Genomic DNA, 14,915 nt, shown 5'->3' on the forward strand with positions numbered 1-14,915 from the left:
CACAGCGGAGGCCTTCAAAAATCGCATTTCCTTGCCCCGGGACACTGCCCACCTGCAATTTGCTCTGACTCTCTGTCTTTCTGTCTGTTTCGGAGAAATAGGAATCACAGTTAAATTCTACCAAATAAACAAGTCATGTTTTAAAGTTGTGTAAAACCTACAATTTTAGAAAGGCTTGATGTGGTTGACACTAAATTGATTTCAACACATCCTATTTCCGGTCTAATGCTGGGTTCCTTTCATCAAGAACAAACGCGCTCATAATGGCTCGATTCTAAGTGAAAGGACTCAGTATAAACACACAGGAAGCACCAGCGCTCACATTAATTTTCTTCCTTTTTTTAAGTAAAATGAGATGGCATGTTTTACTTCTCAAAGATTAATTTCCCATAAAGTTTTCATGCACATTCATCCGAGGTTTGCAAGTCTGAATAATTAAGCTGCACCCCACTCAGGTTTTCAGTTTAATTAGCAACAGAAAGCTGATGCCTGCTGAGGTCAGGAGGTTGTCCTGGGTGTTAGAGCCCCAGTCTCGGGGGTGCTGGAGGGAAAGCTGGAAAATTCCTAGCGGTGGATCACCTCACGCTGAAAACTGACAGCCTGCTTGCACTGGATCTAGACTCGAACATTCCTACCGTCATAGCAACTCGGAAGGATGCCACACCCCAGAAATAAATTGCACAGAGGATAAAGGTTCATTTCTTGCAAACAAAACTACTATGTATTAAGTTCACAAGGTTCCTGGCGAGGGGAACTCGGGGGGCTCAGTCGGCTAAGGGTCTGTCTCTTGGTTTTGTCTCCGGCCATGATCTCACACTTTGTGCACCGGAGCCTCCCATCAGGCTGCCTTGGGGTCCTCTCTCTCCCTCTCTCTCTGCAACCCCCTCTCCAAAGGAATAAATGAAATTTATAAAAAAAGGTAAAACTATACACGTGATGAAATTTTGCAGGCCTACTTACCAAAAGAAAAAAAGAAGGGTGCGTGCAAACACAGGTGAAATCCAAGTAGCACCTACTTTGGCACCAATGTCCATTTCCTGGCTTTGGTAACGACACTGTGGTTACGTAAGGGGCTATCTTCTGGGGCAGCTGGGTGAGGAGTTTACTGGTTATACCAATTTTGTGTACAGCTAATGTCTGTACGACATTCGCAATTTCTACGTGAATCTGTGTCTATCAAAGTGAAATGTTAAAAGAAACGTGAGGGCTGGGTAGAGTGAAAACAGGCACGTTAGCCACATTGGGGAGGGTATGAACTAGCACGGTCTTTCAGGAGAAAAACCTGGCAGTATCCGTCAAAATGCAAAATGCGCTAACCCAGCAAATCCACTTGCAGGGATCCAGTTTGCAAAACTACTTGCACATGTGCATGTAGGATGTTCTTTGCAGCGTTTTTGTAGTAGAACAAAATGGAAACAAAATAAATCTCCATGAGCAGGGAAATAATAAGTCGATGTGGAACGCCTGTAGCATGGAATACTGTATAGTCATAAAAAGAATAAGGCAGCTCAATAAAAAGACATAATGCGAACTACAAAGTGTGGTCACAAAATAATCTGGAGATGGGTAGGAAGAGGTTACTTACCTAAAATCGTATTTATGTGTATACGCTTTATGTGGTTGTATAAGCATGGGACCCATCTGCAACAATACACCCCAAATGGTTCCTGGTGATTGCTTCTGGGATGGAAAGTTCTTTAGTGAGGGTGATAAAAGGTATGCTTTCACTTTGTCTGAAATACACCACAGTGAGAAGGTGGTGCTTTTAGAATTAGAAAAACAACAATAGAAATGTAAAAGAAAAAGAGAAAATGGATACAAAAAAGAAAAAGGGCAGAGACCCAACTTGGGATGGGCTGACAAGAAGGCGGCTTAGCCTAAGTGGCCCCAGGCACTGGAGGCACGCTGCCTCTATCACCAGTCCTGGCCCTCCCTGTGACAGAATCGAACATCCCAGAATATCCCATCTGTAGCTACGGGAACTGCAGAGCCTTCCCATGGAGGAATATCCTCTGTCCCATTGTTGGACTTGAACATGCGACTTGCTTCGGCACCGAAACGTGAGCAGATGTGATGTGCAAAGTTTGAGCAGAGGTTTTAAGAGCCATTGCGTGGTTCCCCCAGTTCCGTTGCTCTTTTCTCTTTGCGCCTTCCTGCCAGTGGCTGCTCCCTCAGTCTGGGTCCCAGAATGAAGAAGACACATGGTGCAGAGCCACAGACAACTGGCCACCATCAGGTAACAGGCGGGAGAAACCATAGTGCAGCAAGCCACTGAGGGGCGGGGATATTTGTTACACAGCCTTACCTCGTGAAAGACAATACACGAGCAAAGAGCACCTCCACCCCCCCCCCAAAAAAGTATTTATTAAAGGTATACTATGTGAAGCACCTATAGTTAAGTTGAGGGGCTAAAGGGTGAGCACAGAGCATGTGAGAAGCATGCACGCTGTAGGGGATCAGAATATGCCACCCCCAAATATGCCACTTTGCCATAAGAATTATTTTGAGCTGGAGGCAAATGAGAAAAAAAACAGATGCAGAACAACACCTTCTCGGAGTTTCCCTTACCTAAGTACGGAAACCTCTGGAGAACAGGACGGCCATGAATCCCTGCTATCAGTTTCCCCTTTTATTTGCCTTCCCATAGTTTGCTGTCCTTGGAAATCTAAGAACGTTTTCCTTTGTCTGGTCATTTTGTTACTAATTTATCATTCTTTGCTAAGATGATATGGAAGCCCACTGGCACCGTATAACATCCCTCTGAGTTACTCTTCCTGAGTTTTCTCCCGTGTAAGGTGCCACACACATAACAAATGGATGTTTTCTCTTGTGAAACTATCTTTTGTTGGTCTAATTTAACGGAGCCCCAGTGTGAGACCTACAAGGGTAGAAGGAAAAAAAAATTGTTTTCTTCCCCTACAATGTCACCTGCTTGGGAAGAGGACACTCATACACACAGACACACACGTACGCTTGCTTGGAGCTCAAAGAGCAGTGCAGTGTCGTGTGAAAAGCCTGGCACAGAGGACAGGGAGTTGATCAGGGAAAGGGGAAGACCATACAGGCTGAGCCTCATGTACACCTTTCTGTGTCAGGGTCTAAGGCGCACAGGCACTAATGGAGCTGAACCAGGCATTCTAATAAAACGCAAAAACAATCACTAACAGTTTAGTCACCCTTCCCTTTAAACCAAAGGTGCCAAGAAAATACCCAGCGCCTAGAGATTCCGAACTTTTTGTTACTAGGATATGGACTCTCCATAGTGTGGAAGAACCATTCTCAGACGATATATTCTGGGTCTCTTAGAAATGATCGGAGCATGAACTGTATTTCCAGAAACTACCTCTTTCTCTCTTGACCAAGGCACATCTTTGTGCGAAATGCATTCTCTTAAAGGAGACAAAGGGACGTGAACTGGACGAAGGGTATAAATACCAAGTTCCCTTCACTTCTTCATTTGCTGTGTTACCATGGTTCATTCATAATGTGCTTCATACAAACAAGCCACTTGTAATTTTCTCCTCCAAATCTGGACATTTCTGTTTAAAATCTTCCCCCCCACCCCTTTTTGAAAACGACAAAAGTACGCCATTATTAGGTCCCTTGGTAAAAAATACATCAAGCAAAATGTGAAAGTCCTCCTTTACACACTCCTCCGCCCTCTCCCCAGCAGCTCACACATGCTCTTGGAACTGCCTTGTGGTGCATTTGTCTACACCGAGAGGGCTATATATGCATGCATACGGAGCCTTTGTTTCCTTCCCTCCATCCTCCTTCCTTTCTTTCCTCTTCCCTCCAGAAATGGGAAGCATGAATTTTTTTTTTAGACCACTTACCATTCTTATTTTTCCCCTCTAGTCATTTCTAGAACTGACATCCTGAGATTTGAATTTATTTGCTTGTCTGTTTGTTGTCTTTGGCTACTGTGGACACTAAACTCATAAAACACCCATGTGTTGAGTTCTGGGAGGGATACCAATGGTAAGGAGGACCGGGGTGGGTTTGCCAGGAAGTTATTCAAGTCGGCTTGGGAAAAGGTGGCACCAGACTCCTCAATCCTGTGATTTGAGGAGTTGGGTCTTGCGGAAGCAGAACCCTGGGTATCCTGCAGGTCCTGTGTTTCCAGAAGGGACTGGAGGGCCTTGATCCTGCACTGGATCTGTCCTGAGTCCCTGGGATTCCCAGCCGACTTTACTGTGGTTTCACTACCCCCCACATCTACCCGCATGCTTCCCATCCCCCCCACCCCCCCACATCCCCAGGCCCACCCGCCCCTGCCCAGACCAAAGCAAGATCCCTCAGCTGAGGCATCAGGCGAGTTGGTGGGGGGAGAAAATGTTCCCATGTGTTTCTATGCAACAAAATCAAGTGTATGTGTAGGTGTGCTGTGTTTTTACAAACTCTCCTCCTTGGTTGTTATAAGATTAAAACAATTTTCTCCCTCAGTAAATGCTTCCCTTCAAATCACTGGAAGGCACATAATTCACCAGCCCATTTGCAGCTTCTATTTTCTTAGAGTCGGGAGGAAACATGATTGTGGGGCCTGTTTCCCTCTAAGAGGCCAGTGTTGCACAAGTGATGGACAAGAAGAAGTAATGTGTCAATGACATCTCTGATCAATGTTTCATTTATTCTGAAGTTCAAAAACGATGGGCAAGCCTCGTAAGTCCTTTGGGGAGGCAGAGATAGTAGGTTTTGAGGTAAATCACTCTTTTATCCTCAGTAAATTCAATGGACACTTTCATTAAAACTATGGGGAATTTTAAGGTAGTTCTATTCCTATTTTAAAACCTGAGTCGGGGATTTTTTTTTTTTTTTTTTAATGCCTGGATCATTTTTGTCGCTGAGAAATCTCAACATTTCAGAGACGTGGCACATTTTATTTTCCTTACCCATTATGGGGAACTCACGTGCCCCTGAGGACACAGAAACACTGCTTACCATCACAACAGATTTCAGGGGGGAAATGTACACAAAAGGAGAAAATTAAAAAAGCTTGCTTGGCTGAGGTCGGGAGGGATACCACCTTGCGTTTATGCTTAAGAAAATAAATTCACCTGCCCCTGATCAGTGACGCCAGTTTGCTACCGAGCTATTGAAAACGCATTCCTGCTGACTGTAAACTGCTCCATTTACGTGACTGTTTACATAATTACACAGCGAAACATTGCAATCTTTTGGATTTAATACATGTTTTAACAAGCCCTTCAACTGCAGTGTAGGCTTCTATAATCAAATCAAGTCTTGTCAATTAAAACACAATTAGAAAAGGTGTCATGGTGTCACCGTCACACTTGGCTGCACGAAGAGATTCAAGAATCGCTTGGCTGGAAACCTGAGCTAAACCAACATGCCTGAGCTTAAAAGCCGCGTCAGGCTACCAGGGAGGGCACCTGTGGGCCTTGGCTCCTGTGTGAGGGACGCAGGCCGTCGTCCCTGGGCCATTTCTTTGTGATTGACAGAGGGCTACAGATGAAAACCCCCGGTGGCCCGGAAAGGTCGAAGATGTTTGTGGCTCTGAGCGTGACCCCAGTGCCAGCAAGCAGGTCACGGGCCAGGAGTGGTGGGCACAAGGTTACCAGGGAGACATCCACCTCATCCCGACATTAGTTACGGCATACGGGATCCTAGAGGTAGAGACCATTTTAGACATCGCCTAATCTCACCGCTTCATTTTAAGAGATGTAGAACAGGGGCTCACAGGGGATACGTGATTTGACAAAGACCATAATGTATAAGCACTTTGTGAAATGAGGACCCTCCCTTTCCTGTCCCAACCTAAGGATCATTATCTAGTTAGAGCAGACAAGCGGCGAACACAAGTCATGGGGCTAAGGGTGGCCTTCAGGAGAGAGGTTCAGTTGCTTCTCACAGCTCGGCAACAAAAGTCAGATGTGGAAGGCCGGGGTAGTGGGTTGAATGGAAGCCTCCGAAAAGACGTGTCCGTCAAATCCCTGAAACCCGTGAGTGTTATATTTGGGGGAAAAGGGTCTTCGTGGATGTGATTAAGGATCTTGAGGTAAGATCGCCCTGGATTATCCAGGTGGGGCCCAAAAACCCAACAACGAGTGTCCTCATAAGAGGCACATGTAGAAGGCACACAGAGATGATGGAAAGATGGAGGGAGAGATTGGAGTGACACAGGTGTGGGCCAAGAGACACCTGGAGCCACAGGAATCCAGAAGAGGCAAGGAAGGATTCTTCCCTGGAGGCTGTATTCTGAATTTCTGGCCGCAGGATTGTGAGAGAACAAATTTCTGCTGCTTTAAGCCCCCCAGTACATGGTAATTTGTTACATAGGTGCAGAAAATGAATACAGCTAGTCAGATGCATTGGCTGCTCAGCTCTCTGCCCAGGGAGGCTGTCACAAACTGAATGTCTGTGTCCTCGAAAAATCCCTCATCCCCAATGCGATGGTATTTGGAGGCGGGGCTTTGGGGAGGTAGTTAGGTTTGGATGAGGTCAAGAGGGTGGAGCCCCCACGGTGGAACTGGTTCTCCTATAAGAGGATAAAGAGAGCAGAGCTCTCTCTTTCCGCCACGTGAGGACACGGTGAGAAGTCAGCCATCTGCAACTTGAAAGCGGGCTCCCACCAGAACCTGGCCAGACTGCTGGTCTCTGAACTCCAGCCTCCAGCACTGTAAGAAATAGGTTTCCGTTGTTGGTAAACCACTGAGTTCATAAATTTGTTAGAGTCCAAGCTAAGACAGAGGCTGACCAGACCTAACGCACCACAGGGATCCTTTGATTTGTGGCTGGCTCAGCCAGTGCACAGCCTGGAGGGAGGGAGGGAGGCGGGGACAAGAGAGGTGAGATAGGAAATGTGTGACTCCCCTCCACGGGGTCACCGTGAGCTGGCTGTGGCCCCTCCACCCAATGGTCACAGCTCCTCTCAGTGGGGCCCCCCGAGGGATAATCTGCTTTCGGGTCCACGTACTGGCTCCCACTTCTCACCCTGGCGGATGTAGGGCTGAATCAGCCGTGCTGTACTAACCTCAGTCCCACCCACAACTCTGCGATCAGTCCCTTTATCAAAACATCTTCAGGTGGGGGCGCCTGGGTGTCTCGGCCAGTCAAGCAGCCAGCTCTGGATTTCCACTCAGGCCATGGTCTCATGGATCCTGAGTTCGAGCCTCGCATCGGGCTCCACCCTGAAAGTGTGGAACTTGCATGGGATTCTCTCTTTCTCTCTCTCTGCCCCTCCCCCCTTCCAGGTAAATAAATAAACTTAAAAAAATATATATATATATATATATAAAGCATCTTCCAGTCAATCAAGCTGAGCATGCCATATGGAAGCTGCCAAGACCCCAAGCGACACGATCTGTTGAAGTAGTGATACTCCCACGTCCTGGGACGGCACATTTCTCCTAGCAGGTCAGTGCCCTGTCACAATTTCCCAATGACATGCACGCGACTGTGCCACTTTGCCCACGAGGGAAGTGAGGCTCGCAGAGGTGAACTGAATTGTCCACGGTTACACAAGCTTGGAGAGGACCTGTGATCCTCAGGCTGCCAACGCCTCCTCCATCACTGCCGTGGCAGGCATCACTAATCGATCATGACCCTCTTTCAGACTGACACCAGCCCTTGTCCTGCGGTCTTTCCCAGCACGGCATTCTGGGAGGCCATACAACCCGTCAGAATTCGTGGATTAAGTGTGCCCTTCCTGCTACCGCCTAATAGGTATACCTCTGGCCTTGGGGGGGCTGGGAAGGAGGGGAGCAGCTGGGAAATTAAAGAGGATTTGGGGGAAGTTTAGAGGCAAGCTGGGCCGCGTAATTTCCTCCTCTGTTGATCACCCGTAGACACCTTCAGTAAAAACCCACATAACCGCAATCCTTTTAAGGTCTGATGTATGTGCTTTGGAATGTAATATTGTAGCAGGCTGATTTCCAAGTTGAGCACTGTCATGACCTCATGAGCACATTAGAAGCACCAGCAAGTCCCGGGGCACCTGGGTGGCTCAGTTGGTTGAGCATCCAACTCTTGGTTTGGGCTCGGGTCATTATCTCACAGTTTTGTGAGTCCAAGCCCTGCGTGGGGCTCTGTGCTGGCAGGGCAGAGCCTGCTTGGGATCCTCTCTCTCCCTCTCTCTCTGCCCTTGTCCCATTCATGCTGTCTCTCTCAAGATAAATAAACTGAAAAAGAAAAAAAAGATTCTAAAAGTGCCTCCTTTGGAGGACAGATGGCCTTTTAAGTCCAGGTGGTCCTTGATTTTTGTATGTATAAAAGTCACTCTCCTGTGCCGCATTTATTTATGGATCCCCTCTCCCACCTTCCCATGTCATGCTCAGACTTCCCCTGTAGCAGCAAAGGTTTAGGGCACGGTGGCACCACCCACCAGACAACAGTTAAGTGGGGTTCCCCCAGCGGAGGGTGGAGAGGTGAGGCAGGTCAAGACGGACAGTTAATGTGCGGGAGAAGAATCCAAGACAAACCACCACTGGGACTATTCATAATTGTAGCTCTCTGCTAATGGGGTTCCATTTCACCCCTCCACACAGAGAGAGGGACCTTGTCCCGTTCATTAAGGGAAAGCTCTGGAGTCAGGCACCCCTGGATTCAAAGCCAGACCTGCGTCTTTCTAGCTTGAGTTTGATCAACTTTCTAAATTTCTCTAAGGTTCAGTTTCCTCATTTGTGAAAATTGGGACAAAATTAGTACTTGTGCTCTCAGGGTAAGAGGAGGACTAAATGGAAGGGTCCAGTAAAGTGAACAGCCCATTGCCTGGCCTACAGTAAGTACCCACGATGAGAATGAGGAGGATGTTTCTAGCGGCACACTTCAGCCATGCAGGGGACTGCCCGTGGAAGGAATGTGTCACTTCTGGGATTCAGGAGTCCTGATTCACGGACTAGCTGCACCCTGGCTGGAACTGCTCTTTGCTCTCTGGCGCCTCTCCAGGCTGCCCCCGGCTACTGCGTCTGCTCCCGAAGACCCCTCCCGATAAAGGTGGTTTCACACGGGAGCAGACACTCTCCCAGACTGATGCTTCGCTTGGGTGTAAACAGCACTGGGAGAACGTGGAATTCAGAGAGACGGCAGACAGCCCCTTAAGCCCTTAGGGTCCAACTGCAGAGGGCCCCTGGGCAGGGATGCAGGTGGTTGGTGGACAGCTGTGTAGACGAGAGAAGAAAGCAACCCAAGAGCACTGGGGAACCTCAGCAGAGTGTGAACTCTGAGCCGCACTTAACAAACAAAACCTCTAGCCAGGTGAAGGCAAATCTCCAGGCCATCAGGTGCGTCCTGGGCGTCACAAGGGGTTTCTTCTTTTGTTTTGCTGCCCCCTGCTTTCGACCCTCACTTCCCTTATTAATTGTGATTCTCTAGCTTTACCCTCCGAGGTGGAGATTAAATGCTGAGCTGGCGGGAAGCGCTCTCGAAACCCGCGGGCTGTAGCAGCCTTGCATTTGCAAGCCTTGTTCCCAGAGACCCGCTCGGCCCTTCGCCCGGCCGCCCGGGCTTCATTTAACTGACCTTTCGCCATTATAGACATTATCAACCCCATCGGTAGGTGCTAATCCCTCATGATTGGAACGGGATTTTTCCCCTCTCCTTCCACCACCTCCCTCCCCTTCCACGTTTGAAGGTAAAGTCATGTTTCAAAAGAGCTCTTGCGTGTATATATACTGTTTCTATACGCAGAGCACTTTCATATTCATTATTTGATTTGGAAAAATTAAAAAATGAGCGTCTCAGGGGACCCGCAGATCGTCCAATCCAGTAGTTCCCAAAGTGTGTGCCTCTGTGGCCTGCGGCAACAACATTACCTGGGAACTCATAGAAATGCCAGAGTTCTGGCCCCACGACAGACCTGAGGCTCTGGGGGTGAGGCCAGCAATCTGTTTTTATAGGCCTTCCGGATGGTTGTGGTGCATGTTCAAGGTTTAGAACCCCTGTACTAATCAGATTTCCTCTACAGCTGCTCCCCATCTAACAGATTAGAAAACTGAGACCCACAGTAATTTGGTCAAGGTCATTCACTCATTCATTGCACAAGTATGGACACTGTGCTAGGGGATCAGGAATATATTAATGAAAAGACAAATGTGAGGCCCTGACTCCCTGGAACTTACTTTCTACGGAGAAAACGAAAAAGATAACCACAGATTGAAGTTCGTGCCATGAGGGAAACAAACATGAGGACAGGAATGAACTGGGGAAGAGCTACTTGGGATAAGGTGGTCAGGGAGGCCTTCCTGGAGGAGGTGACATTTGAGTTGGATCTAAAGGAGGAGCTGGAGCTGGCCATGTGAACAAGAGAAGGCACAGGCCACAGCTTATGCAAAAATGCTGTGGAGTGAGACAGCACTTGGCCTCTTCTAGAAACAGAAACGCTGGTGTGGCTACAGGTTGCTGAGTGAGGAGAGTGGCTGAAGCAGATAGAGAGAGAATGAGAGACAGAGAGAACAGTGAGAGAGAGAGACAAGACAGGTAGGTTGAGGCTACGCAGGCCTCGGGGGGCCCACACCCAGGTCTCATAAGACTCAGGTGAGGGCTCCTGGCCCTCAGGCCACCCCCGCAGGGCTCCACACGACCCCGCCGCCTGCCAGAGGGGCCTCATGCCTGCATCACCTCGCCTAGCCTCTGCTTGGATCCTCCAGGACTAAGAAGCTCTCACCCTCTCTCGAACCTGAAGCAGGGTAGCTTGTCCAGCTCTGGAAACTTCTAACTGGTCTGTCTTTATATGGAGTCCAATTCTGATTTGTCTTTCCTTCAGGTATTTAAGGAAGTGGTCAGCTTGCCCTCATCAACCTTCATAAGCCTCTTCATCCAGACTGTACGTGTTCATGTCCATCATGAGTCCATGTGGCAGGTCTGGGATCAAATCTCTGCATGTAAGTCTGTGTCTGCCACTAAAGCATGACCTCTGGGCCTCAGTTTCCTCAGAGTGTACGTGTTCACGTCCATCATGAGTCCATGTGGCAGGTCTGGGATCAAATCTCTGCATGTAAGTCTGTCTCTGCCACTAAAGCATGACCTCTGGGCCTCAGTTTCCTCATATGTAAACTAGGCATAAAGTAACGACCCTTCCCGTGTAGGTTGGTTATGATGTTTACATGACATAAAGCACATAAAGGGATTCAGGAGGTGTTCCCTGTAGGCTAGCCACTCTCATAGCTCCTCACGGGGCCTGCTTTCCATTCCCTGGAACACCTAGATGGTACCATCGATGAGTGGTCACCCTCTGTGGCCAGGCCAGAATGTACTGGGCCTATTCCCTTCCAATCTGCCATTTGCCTTCTGGAATGAAAGCAGAGTCTGAGTGGGAATGAGAGAGAGAAGGCTGGTCACTATAGTCATGGGAAAAGTGGCCTTTTGTCCTTAGATCCCATGCCTGTGATTTAAGCACGCTTTGTGTCTCTGCCCTCAGCCTCAGTGAGAGAACATGATCGTCACACTGTCAGGAAAGCTGACGCATCAAGAATAGAAGGGCGAGCTTCTGCTTCTGCGCACGAGGGGGTAATAGCTGGCGACAGACCGTCTCTCCCACGGACAGCAGCACGGGAGCTGAGGTCACATGCAAACCCTCTGCTTTTGAACCAAAGTACAGGAATCTAAATGCATCCCTATCCTATTTTTATTTATGTATTTGCTTTGAGAGAGACAGAGTGTGAGCGAGGGAGGGGCAGAGAAACAGGGAGAATCCCAAGCAGGCTCCGCGCTGTCAGCACAGAGCCCACGCAGGGCTCCAACTCACGACACTGTGAGGTCATGACCTGAGCCGAAACCGCGAGTCAGCTGCTTAACCGACTGAGCCACCCAGGCGCCCCTACCCTGTTATGTTTTGTTAGCAGTTTCAACTCTTTTTAGACTTTCGAGATCGCCGTGAACCCCGCAGCCCATGAATCAGCCGTCCTCTCCCAATCTGGGTCACCCGTGAACTTCCTCTGCCGCAGACCCAAAATGCAAAAATAAAACAAAAAAGCACGCAAACCGAAAACCCAGGGAGGGGACTGGGAGACGAGCCCCGTCTCAGGCCAGCGGACTGTCCGAGGTAACGCGGGCAAGGGTGAGGACTCCGCCGCTTCCCCTGGCGCTGCTCACCCCAGGCGTCCACACACCGCTGCCAGTTCTCAGGACCAACCCCGACTTCCCAGTGCCCGAATCACTTCACTGAAGGAGCCAGTGGATAAGGTGCTTTATGTTTGAGGCTCCTGGCTTAGCAGCACCCGGCTGATGTGACGTGAAGTGACTGGAGGCCTACGAGATGCCATCTCGCTGGCATGAGACAGTATCTGAAGTCTAATCCGAACAGCCTGTGTGGCCGCGGGCTCCAGGAACATCTGTCGCTCACTGCAGGAATGTTTTTTAAATGGACGTTTTCCTTCTTTTCAGGGCGACAGAAGTCTTTCTAGTAAGAAATGCCAAGCTTAAGGTTGCCTCGAAGCCTCAACAGAGTTTTCTGGACCATGGCTTAAAGGACCCCTTTGGATGCTCAAAGTTACAAAATGCTTCCAACTGCCCATGTGCTCGGCTGTTTCACTGCAGCTGAGTTTATTTTTCGGGTGGGAAAAGCAATCCTCGGGCAGTTTCAAAATAATTCCCAAATTAGTTGGTGAGGGGGAGAAAATCCAGTCACCCGAAGAAGACAGAACCAAAATAGTATTTCGGCAACTCAGGTCGTGACACGGATGTCTCGCATCTTTCCGCCGTTTTATCAACTATACTGTTGAATGTTGAAAGTGAAGTCCGTAGCTGGCCAGAATTATCCGGATTGCTAACTCTAAACCGTATTCTGGAGTCAGGCAGGAGTCAATAATTACTGGAGCCTATTCCTTCCCCCGTCCTCCGTCCAGATTGGCTTTTTATTTATTTTTTTAGACAATTAACAAATGGAGAAACGCCATCTGCCTTTTTTGCCTAGCGATCTGGAATTGAAACGTGCATTGCTGGTGGCTTGTGATTTTTTTCCCCAGCTCTCTAGAAGCTTCAGAGGTCTATTTTTTCCTAACAGAGGCTTTGTCGGTAGTGAATGAACCCTGACTACAAAGCCGGCTTGCTTAAAACAATGGAGTTACAGAGACAATAGGAACGAAGGGGGTGGCTTAGTGTGCTGAGCACTAACCCCCCAACACAGCCATCTGATGCTGTCAAGTTCAGGGACAGGATGCTGTGCTATTCACTCCTTCCATGGCTCTGGCACAGGAAATCCAGTGCCGGCTATGGCACCCTATATCTATACTTAATGATTCTGTTTCAGATTTCCCTGTGCTGGCGACATGCCAGGCTGCCAGCAGAATGAAGAGAAGGGGAGAATTGAGACCATTGTTTGAATGTTTCAGGCCCCTCTTCTTCACCTACGCCCCACCCCCCAACGCCTCTGCCTCCAAAGCCTGGGTCATTCAAGATAATCTGCGGAATACGGAGATGGCGTTAAGATCACCTCGCTGCGTTCCATGTGAGAGGTGAAAGCAGCAGCATGGATTCGGCTGCCTGGGTCAGACACCTGGCAGTCCTCCTGGATTTCACATCGCAGCCAATTAGACGCCGACTCTCGCTGACCCGACCTCCACGATGACGCTCGTCTCCAGCTCCCTTGTCCTCTCCAGTGTCTCCGCAGGGTGAGGTCCGCATCATCTCCTGCCTGGGCTGCTGCATTAGCCCCATCTCGTCCCCATGCCCACCCCCTACCCATCTCGCCCGTGTCGCACACCGCCACTGGGTTTCTCCAAGTAGGAACAAACCTGATCACATGGGTCCTCTCCACGAGAGCTTGGATGGTGCTCCCCGAGCCACAGAATAAAGTCTGAACTCCTTGCCTGGATTAGAGCTCCATCCCCCTGAGCACCTATGAGCCTTACTGTCCCTCTTGGCCCCCGGAAGATTCTGCCTCAGCCCAGGGAGCCGCACCCTTCAGGGGAAGCCCCCGTCACCCACTCATTCTTTTCTCCATTCTGCTCAGCTGCGTGATGCCAGGCATAACCACAGTGGTGTTGGGAAGGGGGACACAGGTACATCTCTACACACTGCCCCCACCAAAGCGAGGGCCACAGCATGTCCCCACAACACACAGACCCGATGTCCCCGAGGGAAAATGTACCTGTCAGAGATGAGAAATGTTAGAACAAGGAACGTGGCAGTATGTGATCCATAAATCATGGTTCTGTACAATCAGTGAGTATGAAAAGCAAAACTTATCTTGAGAGGATAGAAATTAAAAGCAAAGGGAAACAGCAGATGCCAGATGGTGGAGGACCTACCTCCATCAGACCCCCGTGTGCCTCCTGGCGCAGGAGTCACCCCTGCTGGCAACCCCGCCTGGGGAGCCCCTTCCCCTGGCCTGTTAACCCCTCACCAGCCCTCGCTGCCTGTCTTTGGGCCTCTCTGGTGCTCACAGCTGACCGGTTACTTTGGCTCCATTCTCTCTGGGAAAGACCTACAGACGGCCCTACCCCCACGACCTGGGGACCCCTGACTTTTCCTCTTCCTCACGGACAGCTTGCCCAGGCCCGGTGTTCCCTGAGTCTACACCCCACCCACAGTGGTTATTTACTGGTTCCAGATTCACATTTTCCCAGCTCCAAAATTCTCCTTTTGCCATCCTTTCTGCCCCCAGTGCCCATCATCTACTCTGCACACCCCCACACCCCTCTTATCTATATGGCTCCACTTAGATTTCCCGGATCCACCCATCCCCTACCCCCAACAAAGAGGGAAAAAGTGATTCCCATTATTCATTACCTAGGGTGGGTAGGAGCTACGTAGAGCACGGTAACAATATGGGGGTGACATTATGTTAATGTCAGAGCATTAACGTAGAGCAACAATAACGGTAACAATATGGGGGTGTCATTATGTTAAATAACGTGTGTATTGGAAATGTACCTTGTGAGGAGATCTGAATGTGACCGTATGTGCTCAGAAATAATGCATATGTTTTTAACTGGTAGCGATAGGTTTGTACTGAA

This window comes from Panthera tigris, chromosome D2 (genome assembly GCF_018350195.1).
Source record: "Panthera tigris isolate Pti1 chromosome D2, P.tigris_Pti1_mat1.1, whole genome shotgun sequence".
Classification (NCBI taxonomy): domain Eukaryota; kingdom Metazoa; phylum Chordata; class Mammalia; order Carnivora; family Felidae; genus Panthera; species Panthera tigris.